An 18,806-nucleotide genomic window follows, 5' to 3' on the forward strand; every position below is an offset into this window, starting at 1 on the left:
AAAGTTCTTCTTTCTCCACAGACAAACAGAAGAAAAAGAAGAATGCCATGTGCAGCCAGCCATCTTGGACAAATGCTACAAAGCAGAGAACACAAGTCTTCAGGAGATGAATATGTCCCCCGAGTACTATCAGATGGAAGGACACGAAGGACACGCCATATTTGCTTCCCTCCGCATGAATCAGGCGAGTTCACACAATTTATCTGATGACACTGTGTGCATCAAAATTAATGATGTGAGGGTAAATTGCTTAATATATAGTGGAAGCACTGAAAGTATTATTGACCAGGGGTTAGTCAACTCCTTTGCCCTCCCCACACGCCCAAGTGAGCACCAGGTCCTGTTAACAACTCGCAGCCTTGAGACTAAGGTAAAGCAGTTTTAGAGGGTTACTCTCGAAATCCAGGGCACAAAATACAAAGGGTTCAAATTACTAGTACTCCCTCACCTCTATGCCCCGGTGCTATTTGTCATGATAATGAATATGTATGAGATGTACCGAAAGTCACGTGGTATGAGAGAGAGATAAGAACACAAGCAGGAGAACAAAGGAAACGGAAGAATAAAAAGCCACAGAGAAGTTTACCTGATAAAACGTGTTTAATGTTTTATTAACTTCACATTTCGGGCCACAAATGTGACATTGGCGACGAGGATGAAAGAAGCTTGAAGAAAATTAAAGACTAAACAAGATTACAGAGGATTACAGACAACTTCAAGGTGATAAGAATTTTCTCTTGTCTCAGTACTTTTGGGGCTGGAATATTTCCTCATGGCTGGTGCAGACAGTGACTTTCTAATACATAGTGGAATTGCTCATTTTGACCCAACGGGTGATGCAAGCACTGTAAGTGTGAAGTGGAAGGCATGGCTGGAAGAATTTGAATCCTACGCCGACAGTCGTGGCCTATTTCTAGATACCGGTACAGTTGAACAAAAAGTGCAGAGGAAGGCGTTACTTCTTTTCACTGCAGGACCCACAGTTCGGGAAACATTTAAAACACTTTTGAATACTGGAAGAAAGGATGAATACCGGAAAGCGGTAGATGCATTAAATGCATACTATGTAGTGACACCGAATGCTACATTTCAACGCCATTTGTTTCGGAGAACGAGACAAGAAGATGGCCAGACAATTGCTCAGTACGTGATGAGACTACGCCAGCTAGCTGTTGGATGCAATTACATGCCAGCTGATTTGGACAACCAATTATTGGATCAAGTCGTACAGCACTGTAGCTCAGATAAACTCAGAAGACGTCTACTGGAAAGAGGGAGTGAGTTGGAACTCACCGATGCTTTAACCATTGCTGCTGCATTAGAGGCTGTTGAAGGGCAATTTCATACCATGACCCTGAAAGACAACTCAAGCCAGCAAATTAAGAGGCTCACACATCGCCATAACCAGCCAAGATATACGTTGACACAGGACGTGGAGTGTTATCGATGTGGAAACCGAGGTCACTTTGGAAAAGACCCATATTGCCCGGCCAAAGGCAAAGTTTGCAGAAAGTGTAGAGGTAAGGACCACTTTGCAAAGAAGTGCAAAAGCAAGTCCAATGCAGACCAGAAGAGGAAGAGTACAACTTCCAAAGGCAAAGCCTGGGGGAAAGGAAAGTATCCTGGAAAGAAAGATACCATTCGCCAGATAGACGGTGACGATGATGATGCACAGGAGGAACAGAGTTGTTACCAATTTACGTTGAATGATGTACATCATGAGAAGGTCCCAGTGATCATTGGTGGAGTGACAGTTCAGGTCATTGTAGACTCAGGCAGTGACAGTAATGTGATTGATCGACATTTATGGGAGAAGTTGAAAAGGAAAAAGATCATCTGTACCTCAAAGAAGTGTTCCAAGAAACTGTATCCATTCACAGCAACAAAGCCATTGCAGACCATTGGATGTTTTACTGCAACTGTTGAAGCTGGAGATAAGTACACCGAAGCAGATTTTATGGTCATAGAAGAGAGGGGAGAACCATTGCTGAGTAGAAGCACAGCGCAAGACCTGGCAATACTTCATATTGGAGCTTGTGTCAATTCAATTCAGTCATACGAGGATATGAAGCAAGAATTCCCCGTAGTCTTCCAAGGAGTAGGAAAGCTGAAAGGTCGACAATTGAAGCTAGCGGTAGATGAAACGGTCAAACCCAAGGCACAACCAATGCGCAGAACTCCGTTTGGACTTCGTGGCAAAGTCGAAGCCAAAATTAAAGAATTGATGGAACAAGACATTATTGAACCGGTGGAACATTCGACACAATGGGTCAGCCCAGTAGTGATTGTGCCCAAACCAAAGGGTGACATAAGACTGTGTTGACATGAGAATGGCCAATGAAGCTATAATTAGAGAACGACACCCTATACCAACAGTGGAGGAAATACTTCAAGAACTAACTACCAGCAAGGTGTTCTCAAAAATTGATCTGAAATAGGGCTATCATCAATTAGAGCTGGATCCAGGTTCCCGAGATGTAACTACATTTATGACTCACTGTGGATTGTATCGTTACAAGAGACTATCATTTGGAATTAATGCAGCTTCGGAGATCTACCAGTAAGAAATCCATTGAGTGATTCAAGGTATTCCTGGAGTTGCCAACATTTCTGACGACATCGTAGTCCATGCACCAACGAAGGAAGAGCATGACAAACGGTTGAGGCGTGTACTATCTAGACTACAGGAGGCAGGCCTTACCGTGAATGGAAACAAGTGCCAGTTCGGTGTGTCAGAAATAGACTTCATGGGACACAGACTTACACGGGAAGGACTAAACCCTGCAGAGGCCAAGGTGAAAGCTATTGCAGAGGCACGTGCACCTCAGAACGCAACAGAGGTGAGAAGTTTCCTAGGATTGGTCAATTTTTGTGCAAAGTTCATTCCTAATTTCGCTACAGTGGCAGAACCACTAAGGAAACTAACCAGGAAAGGTGTACCATTTCATTTTGGATCTGAGCAGAAGAAAGCGTTCACAGCGCTGAAGCAAAGCCTGACAGATGCAAAAACTCTTGGATATTACGATCCGGCGGCATCAACCAAAGTCATAGCGGATGCCAGCCCGGTTGGTTTAGGAGCTGTGTTGGTCCAGATGCATGATGGAGGACCAAGAATCATTGCCTATGCCAGCAGATCGTTATCAGATATGGAAAGAAGATACTCTCAGACAGAGAAAGAAGCACTCAGACTTGTATGGACCTGTGAGAGGTTCCATGCATATTTATACGGCATTGAATTTGAACTCATCACAGATCATAAGTCATTAGAGGTGATCTATGCACCTAGATCCAAACCATGTGCCAGAATAGAGAGATGGGTACTCAGACTACAACCCTACAAATATAAAGTAATCCACATTGCAAGGAAAGCAAACATTGCTGATCCGCTGTCCAGATTGGTGAAGGATGGTGGTCCACAATCCAAGTCAGAATTGGGAACAGAAACAGATAGCTTTGTACGCTTTGTAGCTATTCAGGCGACACCGAAAGCTGTGACTACGAAGGAAGTCGAGAGAGAATCCGAACGTGATCCAAACTCATGGAAGTAAGAGAACGCATACAGAGTGGACAATGGGACAAGTGTACTCACAAGGCTTACATTCCCATTAGAGACGAACTTTGTTGCATCGGACAGTGTGTATTAAGAGGTTTCAGATTGGTGATTCCGCAAAGATTGAGACTGAAGATCGTATCCTTAGCACATGAAGGACACCTAGGAATTGTTGGTACCAAGCAAAACCTCAGGACCAAGGTATGGTGGCCAGGTTGTGATAAGGACGCAGAGAAATTTTTTAAACTTGTCACGGATGTCAAATCACAAGTAGGAGTAATCCGCCAGAACCGATCCGGAGTATGCAACTTCCGACAGGACCATGGATCGACGTAGCTGTTGATTTTCTTGGACCTTTACCGACGGGTGAATCAATTATGGTAGTGATAGATTACTACAGCAGATACTATGAGTACGTGGTGTTGAAGTCCACAACCACTGAAAAAACAATACAAGCGTTAGCAGAGATATTTGCAAGATATGGATTACCTGTTACATTATACTCTGACAATGGTCCACAATTCATTTCAGAGACATTTGCGGAATACATGAGGACCACAGGTATCCACCATCATAAAGTAACTCCGAAATGGCCGCAAGCCAATGGAGAAGTAGAGAGACAAAATCAGTCCATTGAAAAACGATTGAGGATTGCACACGCAGAAGGACAAAATTGGCGAGAAGCATTGCTATCTTATGTGGCTGTCTATCGAGCAACGCCTCATGCAACCACTGGAAAAAGTCCTGCAGAAGCATTTTTTGGGAGAAAAATCCGCACAAAAATGCCAGAAATAAAGGAAATCGAGACGACCAGGAGATGAGGGACCACGATGCTGAAAAGAAAGGTGCAGCAAAGCTGTACACAGATTCAAACCATGGAGCCAAGTACTCAGACATCATGCCAGGAGATAATGTTCTAGTGAGGCATGAAACTGGTGGTAAGTTAGACACACCTTATTACCATCAACCCTATACTGTCGTATCCAGAAGTGGCAGTATGGTGAAAGTCAAGTCTCCGACTGGAGTCCTGTATAAGAGAAATGTATCAGGTGTAAAAAGGTACCAGTCCAGAGATACATCGAGCAAAGAGGTTGAAAGGCCAATACGAGATGCTGAAACTGAGAGACCTGATGATGTTCCAGAAGCAGTTACCAGCACTCCTGATGAAGTGACTAGAGCGCCAGAAACACTTGAAGCCGAGGTGAGCAGTATTTCCGACGCCGAGAGTGAACAACCGAGAAGCGACGACAATATCGCAGGCAGGCCGAAACAAAACCGGAAAGTGCCCAAACGATACGAAGACTTTGTGCCATAGTTTTAATAAGAACTTTGGGACAGTATTTAATCTTATATCATAAAGTGCATGTATGAGTGCTGTCGGAAGTAAATTGTATGTAGTTGAGTTATAGTATTACCATTAGTTACGATGTTTGTAGGTTTCCGAGGGATATTGATAAGTGAAGGTAAAGTTTATTTCTGATTAAAGGAGGGATGTCATGATAATGAATATGTATGAGATGTACCGGAAGTCACGTGGTATGAGAGAGAGATAAGAACACAAGCAGGAGAACAAAGGAAACGGGAGAATAAAAAGCCACAGAGAAGTTTACCTGATAAAACTTGTGTTTAATGTTTTATTAACTTCACATTTCAGGCCACAAATGTGACACTATTGGGGTTAGATTTTCAGTGCCAGTTCAAAAGCATTACAATAGTGCACAACAGGCCTCACCCCCCACTACGCCTTACGAAGAAACATCACTGCAGCCTGTCTGTCCTGAACATAGAACCCTCTCCGCTGTTCACACACCTGACCCCAGAATGCACACCAATAGCCACAAAGAGCAGGAGGTACAGCCCGAGGGACAGAGCCTTCATTAGGACAAAGGTCCGCAGGCTACTACAGGAGGGCATCATAGAGCAGAGCCCAGGTGTTTGCAGTAAAGTCAGGAGAAAAACTGCGTATGGTCGTGGATTACAGCCAGATAATCAAGAAATTTACATAACCAGATGCCTACCCCCTGCCACGTATAGCAGACATGGTCCACAACATTGCGCAGTATAAGGTGTTCTCCACCATAGACCTGAAGGCAGCATACCACCAACTGCCCATTAGAAACAGCGATCGCATTTACACAGCATTTGAGGCAGACGGAAGGCTGTATCAATTTCTGCAGCTCCCCTTTAGTGTCACCAATGGAGTGTCCCTGTTTCAGAGAGAAATGGACCGAATAGTATATTAGTTCCAACTGAAAGCGGTGTTCCCCTACTTAAACAACGTGGCAATCTGTGGCCACACTCAGGAGAATCATGACACGAATTTAAAACACTTCTTCCAGGCAGCCAAGGTAAGGAACCTAACATAAAACAGGGACAAATGCGTCTTTAGTGCCAGGAAGTTGTCAATCCTGGGCTACATAGAATGGGGAAATCAGCCCAGACCCAGCCCGTATGCGCCTTCTCCTAGACCTCCCAGTGCCACTCACGCTGAAAGCACTAAAAAGGTGTTTGGGACTGTTCGCTTACTATGCCCAACTACGCTGACAGGGCTCGCCCACATACAAAAGCCTCAGTTTTCCCACTGTGCCCAGCAGCCACCAGAGCATTCAGGGACATTAGGGACCATATCGCTAACATTAGGGACTTATGCAGTTCATAGATGAGTCGATCCCATTTCAAGTAGAAACAGATGCATCCGATGTGGCTCTGTCAGCCACCTTAAACTAAGACGGACGACCGGTGGCCTTTTTCTCGCGAGCCCTACAGGGGTCAGAGGTAAGACACTCAGCAGTAGAGAAGGAGGCCCTAGCCATTGTGGAAGCAGTAAGGCACTGGCGACATTATCTGGCATGCAAACACTTCACCCTCGTCACAGACCATAGGTCTGTGGCTTTTATGTTCGATAACCAGAACAGGGGGAGAATTACGAACGACAAAATCCTGCGCTGGCAGATAGAATTGTCTACATTTAACTACGACATTCTATACCGCCCCGGGAGACTCAACGAGCCCCCGGATGTGCTGTCCAGAGGCACTTGTGCCATCCTTAACCACACGTGCCAGTTGCAGAGCTTCCACAATGAGCTGGGCCACCCGGGGGTTGCTAGACTGTTTCACATCATTAAAACCGAAAACCTCCCATTTTTGGTAGAGGAAGTGAGGTCAGTGAACAAGAGCTGGCCCATCTGTGTGGAATGCAAACTGCAATTTTACTGGCCAGACAAAGCCACCCTGATAAAAGCTACCATACCTTTTGAGCACAGTCTTGATTTTAAAGGCCAGCTCCCATCCAATAATAGAAATGTCTATTTCCTAAACGTAATAGATGAATATTCCCGTTTCCCCTTCGCAATCCCGTGTTCTAATGTATCAGCGGCCACTGTTATAAAATGCCTCCAACCCATCTTCAGCATATTTGGGTACCCGAACTACATACACACAGACAGGGGTGCTGCATTCATGAGCGCAGAAGTACTCTCAGTCCTACCAACCACACTACAAGTTACAATCCCAGGGAGAATGATCAAGTCGAAAGGGAAAATGCCACTATCTGGAAAATGGTCCTCTTGACTTTAAAAGCAAAAGACCTACCTGTTACTAGATGGCAAGAAGTGCTGCCAGAAGCCCTATACTCTATACTTTCTTTGTTGTGTACTGCCACTAACATGACCTCACATGACCATATCTTTTCTTTCACAAGGAAAGCCACGATGGGCACAGTGCTGCCTAAATGGATGATGACACTGGGACCTGTTCTCCTCCAGAAGCACTGCAGACACCACAAAGCGGACCCGCTGGTGGATCATGTGGAGTTGAGGCACATGAACCCTCAGTACACCTTCGACACATTCCCAGATGGAAGAGAAGACTCAGTGGCCACCAGGGATCTCGCGCCGGCCGGCTGTGTGAACAACACGGAGGAAACACAGATGTCTATGGATCAACAAGGAGCACAGCAGCAGTCACCAGAACAGTCGTCCATCGAGTCACCCCAGAGGTCTATACCACCCAACCCGGAAATCAGGACCCTGGGTACGCCCACCCCACAAACTATCACCACCCTAGACTTGATGGCAGAACCTAATCCCATACAAGCGGATCCCCAGCCCACACAGCCACATGGCCATCCTGTACTTCCCACTCCCAAATCTCCACCAAGAAAGGTCGAAAGGCAGACCGAACTACCCACCCCTATACTACTACCGAGGAGGTCCAGAAGGCAATGAAAGCCACGAAAAATTTTGGACTTATGAACTTACAAACAAGGGAAGGAGGACCGGGGGGCGGGGGGAATAATAATTTTTAGGCGGGGGGGGGGTGAATGTGGTGATATGTAATTACACCACTAGGTCACCAGGGGTCATCCCGGTGACCTTGTATATAAAGGAGTCCAGAGCTAGTCTAGCCTTCCAGGTTAGTCTTGCAGAGAGGCAAGACCTCTTAGTGTACATATTAGTTTATTAAAGCTGTCTTATACTGGCACTGCTGGTGTGGTTATTGTCAGTACACCTTTAAAAATGCCCAAGAGGGTACAGAGGAACAAAAAGGTTGGGAACCCCTGAGGTACGCCAAAAATCAGAAAGATAGGGGACGGATGTGGAGGAATTACTAATTCCACTTAAATTGGAATGTTTAATGACTATAGTATTCCTAATAAATTATTTTTTAATAAACCAATGTTTTCAATTTTGAGAATTAAACCCAAGTAATTGGTTAAGTGATTATAAAAAAGAAAAAAAATCTGTTTCATTTGGCACTTTATTATTCCGAGATATTTCACGCTATCTAAAAACTATAATATTCGTCAATAGCCAACTAATTAACCATATTCATGAATTTTAGAAAAAAAACTATTAAAGAGGAAAGAGAGGTCTCAAGAATTTTAGGCCTTGGAATATATTTGAATCTAAAACTGGGGATGTACAGGCCTCTGAGGATTGCAGGGGTGAAGCAAATCTTAAAAGTATGGAGTACACAGCCTCTGGTGTTCTTGCAAATACTGCATCTGTACGTTGTCTACATCAACTTCAGTTAGATGGGCACTTGGATAATGTTGAGGCTACTAATTCTCGTAAGAAAGTAGCTGGGTTTATTTTTGTATGATGGTTATTGCTATAGCATAATATTTGTAATGTTACTTGGCATTACTAGCGAGTGAGCAATTGTTCTTTAAAACAAATCCTAAATTGTTTTTAAGTAATTTTAATTTTTAATTTTACTACAAAAGTGCTTTCAAAATTAATAATGTTGCGGGTTTAAGCTCTAATTGAGAAGAAAGCCACTAATATTGTAAAAATATTGAACTGTTGTAGGTATTGTTCAACTAAGTAGAATGGTTATGCATTCTTTCTGGAAAATGTAACCATGCCCCTCAAAAGCTGCAGAGTATATGATACGAGTCCTCTTGGAGGGTGGAGTATTATCAGCAGGTCAGCATAGAGTTTGAAATTTAGAGAATGGTTTGTTGCAGATTAGTTTAGAAACTCAACTCGTTGCAAAACAGAATATTACAACTCAGTTCTCTTCAATAAGACCATTAGATTTAGTCATGTTCTTCAAAAATGAACAATAATTCTGTGGTTAAAACATTAGAATGTTAGTATTTTTTTTCTCTTAAAAACCCCTACTCACGCTGAATTAAAAACTGAAGGACACGAGAACTGCTCAGGAGTTGGAAATCAAAAACCAAGATAAACAAGTTTCAAGAATGGAGAAAAGAAGAAAGGTTGGAAGTACCTCTGTTAAGATAGAAGCAAATGGAAGTTAGATAACAACAAAAGATAGTGTTGGAATAAGAAGCAGAAGATTGTTGTGGTTTTATGATATCCAAAAAGGAGTCAGGAAAAACAGAATTCTTCAGAAAAGTTTAAGCCTTTATTTGCAAACAAAAGCTGAGACAAATCAAAGCCTGGACTCTGAAATGCCTGTTGCTATGAGACACTGCCATTTTTTTATATATTGTTCTTTTTTCTTTGGCTTGGCTTCGCGGACAAAGATTTATGGAGGGGGTAAAAGTCCACGTCAGCTGCAGGCTCGTTTGTGGCTGACAAGTCCGATGCGGGACAGGCAGACACGGTTGCAGCGGCTGCAGGGGAAAATTGGTTGGTTGGGGTTGGGTGTTGGGTTTTTCCTCCTTTGCCTTTTGTCAGTGAGGTGGGCTCTGCAGTCTTCTTCAAAGGAGGTTGCTGCCCGCCAAACTGTGAGGCGCCAAGATGCACGGTTTGAGGCGATATCAGCCCACCGGCAGTGGTCAATGTGGCAGGCACCAAGAGATTTCTTTAGGCAGTCCTTGTACCTTTTCTTTGGTGCACCTCTGTTACGGTGGCCAGTGGAGAGCTCGCCATATAACACGATCTTGGGAAGGTGATGGTCCTCCATTCTGGAGACGTGACCCACCCAGCGCAGCTGGATCTTCAGCAGCGTGGACTCGATGCTGTCGACCTCTGCCATCTCGAGTAGTCCTGACTTAATCACATTTCTGTGCCCAATCATTCATAACCTCATATCTTAACAGGACGTCATCTCTTGGCTTGCCACAATTATTTTCATTATTTTCCACCCATTAATCTAATCATGTTTAGAACCATGTATTTCATCAAATCCAGCCACCTGCTGCTTTCTATTCATTACTGTGGCCTTGTGTAGTAAATACGTAATGGATTATTACTTTTGTAACATAGTGTGTCTAAGTTGTTACATAGTAATGGATGGTAGTTCACAGTTTATTTTCCATAAGATCACCCTGGAGGTGTAAATTTAAAAATTATTGTGCAAAAGAACACTAGCTATTTTCAAAAAATCTCATTAAATATATTAAAAAATAGTTTAGACCCGATTCACCTGACCACATGCTTAGTGGTCAGGTGAATCGAGTCCGAGTGTAACGCGTGTGCCATTGGAGCAGCTGCACCAAAGTTGGCACCGCATGTCCTTCTTTTCCGTTAAGACCAAGGAGCCCACATGCACAAAGGGCATGCGCTTACGTAGCCTTGACATGACTTCCGGGACAATGGGGCAGGAGTTTCAAGTGCCTTAAGAATGCTATGCGCGAGACAAAATAAACTCACTAGTTCTGGACAAACCTGCTGACTACCGATCTCATCTTTCACACTGCTCACACAGATGCTACACTATATTTTAATTTGTCCAGATCTGTTAATTCATTCTTAAAGGTTTACCAAATAAAATTAATGACATGGGGTTTTGAAATCAATTTGCTTAGCATTTCAATTTTTAAAATTTTATTGTTTCTTGCCTTTAGTAATTATGGATGATTAGAAGGCTTGTTTTGTTCCAATTTATCAATCACGTCCTACTCATGCTGCACATGGGCTCAGCATGAGAAGGATGGCCTTTTGAAAACCAAAGTAAGAAAGAATATCTTTTCTCAGAGAGCTTCGAGGCTTTGAAATTCTTGAGAGTTTTTGGATGCTGAATTATTAGGTATATTCAAGGCTGAGATGGATTTTTCAACAACCGGGGAAGTATTGTAGGAATCAGGCAGAAAAATTGAATTTAAAAGCAACAGTCAGATCAGTTAATAATAGTGAATAGGCTTTAAGTGGCCAATTCCAGCTCTAATTTCTTATTTTTTTCTGGCCTTAAGTCTCATCATATAATTTTATCCTAGTATTATTTCATCAAGTTGTATCTTAATTTGAAGGACTATTAATGAAACTAAATCATGTACAATAATCAGTGAAATGTCTATTTCTGATCTTGCAATGGGAGGAAGATCATTACAACATTGTTAATCAGTCAGTAGTCAAGATAATTTAATTTTTCATGCTTTTTGTGGACACTTTCCACATTGCTAGGCAGGTGCCAGAATTGTAACCATAGTAGAATATCTTGAATGGAGCTACAGCTACTCTTCTAGCAGGTCTTCAACACTAATACTGAGATGTTGTTGGGGCCTGGAGTTGTATCCAGTGAACTCAGCCTTTTTTTGTATCGCATGTAAAATGAATAAACTAATTAAAAGTTAAAATTGCCATTTCAAGCATATGGACATAGTATCATCATTTGACCTGAAATAGGGTGTGAATCTCAATCATGGGGATTTATCTTTTTCCAGAGTTGCAGGAAAGAACAGAATTAACATTGCTTCAGCTGGATTCCTTAAACCACATTATCCATCATTACTCCTCGGTACACCCACACCATTGATGCTGAGAGTTTATTGGTCCAGATCCTAAGAAATTTGATGCAAAGGTGTAGGTCCCAAAATCATTGAGAGGTAATTTAGGCAATTTCTGCACTGCAAACTGTCCAAACACTTGTGATCAAATTAAATCTGAGCTCTTGCTGATATAATCAATAAATGAATTACAAAATAAATGAATTTATGGAAAATGTTCACAGTAAATATTTCAAATAGACGGTCATTACACTGGAACCAAAACACAAAGGAATATATTGTGTGGTACTACCATCTTTTTAAACTTCCTGCTGACAATTGGCAGCTTGGTGTGTTTATCTCTTTAAAGGATAAGATAATGTTACATGTGTGACAGAATATAGATATGTTTCTGGGAGATTATTGGGGCAGGGGTTTTAGTGTAGGTCACATACAAACACTTTAAAATATATCTTATTTAAAATACTGGAGCTCTGCTAATGCTAGATATATTAGCCCCAGAAATTTTGCAGAAGCTTTGGAGAGTGCCCAAGAGTCTTCATTAATGGATTGTTGTTTACAGAAAGGCAACAGATGAAAGAACTTGCCGGAATCACATTCTATCTGGAGTGGAACTTGCTGTTCTAGGAGAGTCATATAGTTTTGTAGCAGAGAGAGTCAAATAGACTTTTTCTCTCTGAGAGAGAGAGAGAGAGATCAGTTCTACAGTTTTACAGTCAGCAGCAGCAACTGGGACTGGAACAGGACAAGCTTGTGGAAAACCCCATTTGGAAGATGGGCTGTGAGTGCTTAGTTCAGCCTGGCCAAAGTCCTTGTGGTTCATGCAAAAGGAGAGGGCTGGCTGTCTAATATTTCACTTGAAATATGAGAAACAGAAAAGGCACTCTGTGGTGACGTGAAGGAAAGAGGTTATCATCTGGAGAACCATGAAGGGGCAAGTTTCATCAGCAAGACACTGGAGTGGCTGATTAAAAAGGAATCAGTTGTAGGTGTCCTGGAACAACAAATCTCTCTCTGAAAACTGACAAGAACCTTCCTGAGCGGTAACCATTTACCTTTCAAGCACCAAAACCTGGTGAACTTTATACATGTTAAATTCTGTGCATAGAATAAGAATTGCCTGCAACCAGTGAACTTTGAGGAATGAGAAGTGAGATTGGTCTGTGAATCAAAGAACTTTTCTGAACTTACACACACATTACATACACATGTGCTTAGAATTAGGAGGGGATTCAGTTAGGTTAGTTAAGTCAATAGTGTTAAGTTAAAGTGTAATTGTTTTCATGTTTAAAGATAATTAAAAGCAACTTTTGTTTAAGTAACCATTTGTCTTGGTGAATATCTATTGCTGCTGGGTTTTGGGGTCTTCTGGGCTCATAGCACATGTACTTTATTGAGATTTAACCTGATGTAAATAGAATGTATTATTCTGATCCAAAGAATATTCCTCCTTGATGGCTTAATATAAATTCCCTTGAGACAATATCTTATTCTTTCCACATCAGAAAATTTGCAGCATTTCACATCAGAACTGTATTTCAATGTGAGTGGTTTAAGCCAGTAATTGTTTGCTCTAATATTTGAAGTTTAACTGTGTTTCATTGATAAGGGAGATTTTATTTTTGCATCTATAATTTTTAAAGTGTATTAATTTAAGGGATGAAAATTGATTGAAGCAGGCTTTTTGTGTTTCTTCAGTACATATTGTTAACTTGGATGTGTGTGAATTGTTTGGAAGTTGTGCTGCTCCGCTTTTGATTGATGGCACCAAAGTGGTGATGCTCAAAATCATGTGCCACATTCTTGCAGAGAGTGCATTGTGAATTTGGTTTGATCCAAATCTTTTCCATGCAGTGAACAATGCTGAAAGACTTCAAATTAGCTCCATGGGAGTTTGTGTCGAATTTTTAGGGATCACCTAAATACTTAGTCTTTCACTATTCTTTTCTCCCTACATCTCCTTTGTAAAGAAATGAGAACTCAAGAAATTTACTTGCTGTGGTAGTTTATTATATATTAAGGTGTGATTGAAATTTTCTTGAGATTATTTGATTTAATCAGGAACCATAATTAATAAAGGAAGAAATTGAAGTTGCACATACACCAATAAGACAACAATACAATTGAAAGCTGGTTTATCTGTCATAAGTTATGAGCCTTGGTTATTGAATTAGGATATGATCTCCTTAAGAACATCAGTTTTATGGAGAATTGCAGAGAGGAAAGATTTTCCCAAGCCTGTTGAACCAGAGAAGAAAGAAAACCTGAACATTGGTGAATTTACCAAGGGATTGTTAAAGAAAAACTTGGATGATAGGACTGTGTGGTGTCAGAGGTGAGTCTAAATTGCTAACAGTATGAAATATTTAGAGAATTGATGCAGACCAAGAAACTTCTGTAAATGTTCCTTGACTCCAAGATACAAAGATGAAAACTCTAATCAATTGAGGGGTCAAAAATGAGCAGGCTAAGGAGCTGGTAGATTAGAATACATATGTAAACTGGAAGGTTGGAGCAACTTGACACAACCTGGCAATACCATCAGAGGATGAAAATAAATTTGAGCATTTGCTGATTCCCAAAAGAGAAGGGCATACCTGGAAGACTATTGAAAAATAGCACATTTCAAAAATAATGAGTCAATCCCTGAGCCATGTAACTTTAATTTCCATCTCACTTCAACTCTGACCTGTCTGTCTCCTATGTTGTTCCAATGATATCAATGTAAGTTGAAGGAAGAACATCTCATCTTCTACTTGGGTACTTTGCAGCTCTTTGGACTCGATTTTAAATTTAACAATTTCGTAAAAACACCCTTTTATTTCCCTCCATGGATGTGGCTGTACCGTTCTGTTCCAAATTGTTATCTTCACTCTTCTGTTTCTAAATTAATTATCTTGCCAACCCTTCCTCTGCATCTTTTCTCAGATATTCCCCCTGTTCTGTTGACCCCTCTACGTCTCTGCAAATCAAACTTTTCTCATTCTTACAAAGAAACTTAGATCTAAACTATGTGTAGATGTTTTGAGATTGTGGAAAGCTAGTATCTCAATCCTTTATAATTGAGGAAATGAAACAGGTTAGTTCCTTTATCATTTGCTTCCTGAGAGTGACACGAGAGTAACTTTATACAGACTGCATCAGTTTATGAAAAGTGCTTGACATCACATTTTTATTTTTTTTTTTTACACACGATAAAAAGTGGCCAAGTTTCATTCTTTCGAGAATATCCTTATTTTCTTCAAGCCTGTTGAATGCATGTCTTTAAACACATACCTTACTAAGATTGACCAGAAGTGACATTAGCTAAAGAACAAAACATTGAGACAGAAGATAAGCTCTGAAAAGCACCATGACTTTCACTGGCTTGAAGAAAAACAACTATCAATCAAATACATGCGTGTGTGTATTTTCTCAAGATAAATCCATCTTCTCAAGGATAATTAAAGTTGAGCACTAAGTATTTGCTTTGGCAGTGATGCCCCATATCCTATCTAATGTATATTTGTGCATGTATGTCTGTTTATTTGTTTGTTCTCCATGCAAATCAATATGAAGTATGCTAGAAATGTCCAAGGAGGTTCAGTAGGGGCAACATTTGATGCTGATCCTGACCATATTGAATTTAACCTTTAAGGTCATATGAAGTTCAAAACAATTTAACTTGCACCAGGAACACCTCATTACAGTGCTGTGCATCAATGTACATTCAGAATTTTTAAAAAAGTAGCCAAACCCAGTTCAATATGGGCCAAAAAAGTGAAACAACATTGGCAGAAGCACTTCACAATCCTGTAGTTAGACAAAGGAGAAAGCAAGAGATAGCAGAGGAACATGTCTTGCCTCACAGTTGATGCTTCCAGACATGCAAGGAACAGGTAACAGGAAACAGAACAGCAGCGATATGCCCGTCTCAGTGCTCAGGCCTCCAGACAGGCAAGGAGCAGGCAGCAGGAAACCGAAAAAAATATATGGAGAATTACCATGAAATGTTTTGGGTGTTGTTTCAACCATGTAGTCAACAACTGAGTGTTTTATTTCATGGGCAACGCCGGGTATCCTGCTAGTGTATGAATAAAATTAGAGATGGCTTTGCATGCATTTGATGGGGGGAGGTAAAGATAAACTGGGAGTGGGAAAAGAGGGGGGAATTTATGGGGTGTTTTTCATTTTTGCTATCAAGTTAATTTAATTGATGGTACTTTCATTGTATGGGGTGGGGGGATAAATACAGACTCTGTATGTTACATGAATGTTAAAAAAGATTATAATGTTTGTTTGATGAATCTATGAAAATTAAAATAGTAAACATTTTTAAGAATTTCCAGAGGTTGCACACCTTGAGCATTATTTGCTGTTAGAAATAAATCATGTGTCTTTAAAATAGTCTAACAAAGGAAAATTATATGCATAATCCTATGGTATTTATTACTGTAAACACACTAGGTAGGATCAATTTATGAAAACGCCTATATTCTCACCTATACTTACTGTTACAAGTCCAGAAAACTCCAAAACCCAGTAGCAATAGAAATTCACCAAGACAATGGTTACTTAAATAAAAGTTGCTTTTAATTTTCTTTAAACATTATAACAAGATCAATCTTTAACTTATTCTTTCTTTCTTTTTCTTTCTTCTTTGGCTTGGCTTCGCAGACGAAGATTTATGGAGGGGGTAAATGTCCACGTCAGCTGCAGGCTCGTTTGTGGCTGACAAGTCCAATGCGGGACAGGCAGACACGGTTGCAGCGGTTGCAGGGGAAAATTGGTTGGTTGGGGTTGGGTGTTGTATTACTATTAACTTAACTTACCTAACTTAACCCCCTTCTAATTCTAAGCACATGTGTATGTAATGTGTATATTTTCAGGAAAGTTCTCTGTTTCACTGTATAATCATTCACTTTTTACTTCTCCAAGTTCACCGATATCAGGCAATTCTCATACTGGTGCAGAGAATTCAACATTTATAAATTCTATCAGGCTCTGGTGCTTAAAGGTAAATGGTTGTTGCTCAGGAAGGTTCTTGTTGGTTTCAGAGATAACTTTGTTGCTCGTTGGACACACAAAAACTGATTTCCTCCAATCAGTCACTTCAGTGTCTTGCCGAAAACACTTTCTCCATCATGGGTTTTCCAAATGATAACCTCTTTTTCCAGGTCACCACAGAGTTCCTCTTGTTCCACTTATTTCAGGAGAAACACTCGAGCCAGCCATTTCCTCTTATAAGGACTTTAAGGGTTTTGAACAGGCTGAACTCAGAACTCACAACCCATCTTCAAATTGGGATTTTTAAACAAGCCTGCCAGCTTGCCATTTTGCAGCATCAACTGCTGCTATAGAATTGACTTCTCTCTCTCTCCAAAAGAAAATCAATTGTTTTTTTTTCCCTCTCTGCTTGTAAAAACTAAATGTCCTCTCCCAAGGCTCCAATCCCAATTTTCAAAAGATCTTATCATCCTCTGCCCAGTCATTGTTCCATTTGCACCTTTTTGTGAAGTTCTTTCCAAAGAAGTTCCATTGTCTCTGCAAAGTCACTGGTGTCACAATGTCTCACTTTAGCAAAGCTCTTGCATTTTCAATGAGACTTCTTTTGTGAAGTGTTACCTAAACTAAACCCCAGAATCTATCTTTTAGACATATTTTACCCATAACTATTCTAACATATCCTGTAACATAACTGAGTCATGGAACAAGAACTAATGTGTCCATGTATTTTTTTAATTCATTTCCAGGATCTAGTTATAACCAGTAAAGCCAATATTTATTGTTCATTCTCAATAAATATTGAATTAAGGGTTTGGAATTGTATGCAGACCAAAGCCAGTGAAGATGATTGGTTTCCTCAACTAAAGGACATTAGTAAACAAGGTAAGTGTTAACAATAATTTATTTTTGTGGTTTAATTTAGTTCTTTTTGGATTCTAGGTTATTAATGTAAATTCCACAGATGCTATGGTGGAATTTCAACAGAGGTTGCTTGACCAGACTTCAAGATTACTGTGGTGAAACAAAAAAAAGTCTGCACACGCTGTGATTGTAGTAAATACACAAACATGCTGGAGAAACTCAGCAGGTCCCACAGCATCCATAATCAACGTTTTGGACCTGAGCCCTTCATCAAGATTTGAGTAAAAGGCTGGCACCTGAATAAAAAGATAGGGGAAGCAGTATAGACCAAGAGCCAGGTGATCATTGATGGACATAGTTAGAAGGGCAGGAGAGAAAGCTGAGAATTGATTGGGAGAGAGGGGGGTGTAGTTCTGTGAATGCAGAGCTAGAGGAAAGGAGACAGAGGAATGGGGAGAGATATGGGGTGGGGAGCTCGAGGAAGTGATAAATAGGGATAGAGAGTGAAAGCAACTGGGAGAGGAGGAAGGTGGGACCCAACGGAAACTGGAAAAGTTAATTTAATCTGGTTGGATGCTTCCCAGATGGAACATGAAGTGTTGTTCCTCTAATTTGCAGGTGGTCTCAGTTGGGCAGTGTATGAGACAGACAAGTCAAACTCAGGAAAAAAGAATCTTAGGGTTTTGTGTGATGCCATGTATGTACTCTGACAATAAATTTGAATGGGACAGGGAGATCACCACTATAGGTGCTCAATGAAGAGGTCTCCCAGTCTACATTCAGTCCCTCCAAAGTTGTGGATGCTACAACGGGAGCACTGGAAGCACTAGATAACCTCTGCAAATTCATGTGAATTTGGAAGGGCTGTTTGGGGCCCCAAATGGTGGTGAGAGTGGAAGCATGGGCCTAGCTATAGCATTTCCAGTGTTTACGGGTAGGTACCAAGGAAGCAATTGGTGGGAAGGGATGAGTAGACGAGGGAGTCATGGAGGGAGCAGTCTCTATGGAAGGTGGAGAGTGGAAGACTTGTCTGGTGGTGGGATCACATTGCAGGTGGTGGAAATTGAGGAGGATATGTTGAATGTGGAGGCTAATACAGTTGTAGATAAGGACAAGGGGAACCCCGTCCCTGCTACTTCTGGAGGTGAAGGGGGCCAGGGCAGATGTGTGGGAACTGGAGGATATGAGGGTGAAGGCCAACTGATGGAAGGAGTGGAAAGGAGGCCAGGTGTTTTTGAAGAAGGAGGACATCTTAGATGATCTCGCATA

This window comes from Narcine bancroftii, chromosome 3 (genome assembly GCF_036971445.1).
Source record: "Narcine bancroftii isolate sNarBan1 chromosome 3, sNarBan1.hap1, whole genome shotgun sequence".
In the NCBI taxonomy this organism is placed as follows: Eukaryota; Metazoa; Chordata; class Chondrichthyes; order Torpediniformes; family Narcinidae; genus Narcine; species Narcine bancroftii.